Source organism: Bactrocera oleae, unplaced genomic scaffold (assembly GCF_042242935.1).
Source record: "Bactrocera oleae isolate idBacOlea1 unplaced genomic scaffold, idBacOlea1 ctg00000025.1, whole genome shotgun sequence".
In the NCBI taxonomy this organism is placed as follows: Eukaryota; Metazoa; Arthropoda; class Insecta; order Diptera; family Tephritidae; genus Bactrocera; species Bactrocera oleae.
In genome coordinates, this window is record NW_027212766.1 from 15001 (window position 1) to 17500 (window position 2500).

A 2500-nucleotide genomic window follows, 5' to 3' on the forward strand; every position below is an offset into this window, starting at 1 on the left:
TGAAAGTATCAACGTGTATTTCCTAGACCGAGAGGTCCGGGTAAACCGCTGAACCACTTTCATGCTTGGGATTGTGAACTGAAACTGTTCACATGAACTTGGAATTCCCAGTAAGTGTGAGTCATTAACTCGCATTGATTACGTCCCTGCCCTTTGTACACACCGCCCGTCGCTACTACCGATTGAATTATTTAGTGAGGTCTCCGGACGTGATCACTGTGACGCCTTGTGTTTCACGGTTGTTTCGCAAAAGTTGACCGAACTTGATTATTTAGAGGAAGTAAAAGTCGTAACAAGGTTTCCGTAGGTGAACCTGCGGAAGGATCATTATTGTGTTCCTATCCGAAAAGAAAAAAAAATAATTATATAAAAACAAAATAAAAAAAAAGAATAAAAAAGAAAAAAAAGTTTTCTTTTTGTTCTTTTCATTCAAAATGTTTTGAATTATACAATGTTTTGAATGTTTTTCTGTTTTTTTTTTTTTTTTAACTCCTTGTAATGCATTATGACAATATATATTATATTGTGAACTTCGCATACATTGTATTTGAACGCAATAAAAAAACCTTTAAACATATAGCTGTACTTATTATTTATATAGAAAATAATATTTAATTGTGATATTTATATAAAATATTATAAATGATAAGTTAACTTGTTCACATTAACGTGTGTAATACCTTTTTTTTATGGTATTTTCTATTTGTGATTAAAAACATGTTGAAAAATTTAAAAAAAGAAAACGCACAAATAGAGAAGAAAATAATATATAAAAGGTATTACTGTTTTTGTTGACCTAAGACATGCGCAGCTGCAAATGTTTGGGTTTAAAATTACAATTTATTGAAAGATGTTTTAAACTTATGTATTAAAAATTTATTATTGATTAATTATTAATACTTTCAATAAATTAAAATTCTTTGACTTTGAATTAAAAAAATACAAAAAAATTATCACTCTAAGCGGTGGATCACTCGGCTCATGGGTCGATGAAGAACGCAGCAAACTGTGCGTCATCGTGTGAACTGCAGGACACATGAACATCGACATTTTGAACGCATATTGCGGTCCATGCTGTTATGTACTTTAATTAATTTTAAAGTGCTGCTTGGACTACATATGGTTGAGGGTTGTAAGACTATGCTAAATTAGTTGCTTATTCTTTTAGTCAATTAATAGAATTTAAGCATATGGCATATTATTGGATTGTATTTTTCAATCCATAATATTAATAGCATAAAAAGAAATATAGAAAATATATTCTTGAATACCTCATATTTGAACGAAAATTTATGATAAATGAGAATCTTAGTATTCCCATAAAAGAAAAAATTTTCAACATTATTTAAATTATATTAAATAATACATAAGAGGAATGTCTAGCATAAAATAAATTTTTATTCTAGAATTAATTCACTCTATTGTATTGAGAAAAATTTATAATAAAAAAAAATATATGATATGTGGAGGAATAATGTTGTTAATTTTATTAATTATTATATTATGAATTTTAAAAAGGGATGAAAAGATTGAATAATATTGAGTAATCAAGATATAAAAATATATTTCTTTAAAATAGCAAATAGCAAAAAAATTAAATAAAAATAAACAAATCAATCTAAAATATATTTTATACAACCTCAACTCATATGGGACTACCCCCTGAATTTAAGCATATTAATGAGGGGAGGAAAAGAAACTAACAAGGATTTTCTTAGTAGCGGCGAGCGAAAAGAAAATAGTTCAGCACTAAGTCACTTTGTCTATATGGCAAATGTGAGATGCAGTGTATGGAATATCTTAATATCTAGTATGAGAAATTAACGATTTAAGTCCTTCTTAAATGAGGCCATTTACCCATAGAGGGTGCCAGGCCCGTATAACGTTAATGATTACTAGAAAGATATTTCCAAAGAGTCGTGTTGCTTGATAGTGCAGCACTAAGTGGGTGGTAAACTCCATCTAAAACTAAATATAACCATGAGACCGATAGTAAACAAGTACCGTGAGGGAAAGTTGAAAAGAACTCTGAATAGAGAGTTAAATAGTACGTGAAACTGCTTAGAGGTTAAGCCCGATGAACCTGAATATCCATTATGAAAAATTCATCATTATAACTGTAGTATTTAATTTTAAATATTATAATAATAGTGTGCATTTTTTTCATATAAGGACATTGTAATCTATTAACATAATAAAATATTTATCAAAAGATCATTGGTTTTTAAGTTTATTCAAATTAATTTGCTTTTAGCTTATTAACATAGAATAATTACTGATGATTTGATAAAGTGTTGATAGATTTTATTATATATAATGCTAAAATTCTTTTGAATTTTACAATAATATTATTATCATTGATTTTAATATTAATTGTATGCATTTATATGATTAACAATGCGAAAGATTCAGGATACCTTCGGGACCCGTCTTGAAACACGGACCAAGGAGTCTAACATATGTGCAAGTCATTGGGTTATATTAAACCTAATGGCGAAAT

The 2500-nt window shown here is 28.3% G+C and overlaps 3 non-coding genes across 3 annotated transcripts in view; all 3 read left to right on the plus strand.

Moving 5' to 3' along the window:
- LOC138858833 (small subunit ribosomal RNA) overlaps positions 1-330 on the plus strand; it is a 1990-nt gene extending 1660 nt beyond the window's left edge. The window contains exon 1 of the ribosomal RNA XR_011397859.1: positions 1-330. This exon is cut by the window's left edge and continues 1660 nt beyond it. This is a non-coding gene — a ribosomal RNA (small subunit ribosomal RNA).
- A 624-nt stretch (positions 331-954) lies between these two features.
- Positions 955-1133, plus strand: LOC138858831 (5.8S ribosomal RNA). Its single transcript, XR_011397857.1, has one exon. It is a non-coding gene; the product is annotated as a 5.8S ribosomal RNA (ribosomal RNA).
- Positions 1134-1635: 502 nt separating this feature from the next.
- Positions 1636-2500, plus strand: part of LOC138858829 (large subunit ribosomal RNA) — a 3977-nt gene continuing 3112 nt past the window's right edge. The window contains exon 1 of the ribosomal RNA XR_011397855.1: positions 1636-2500. This exon is cut by the window's right edge and continues 3112 nt beyond it. This is a non-coding gene — a ribosomal RNA (large subunit ribosomal RNA).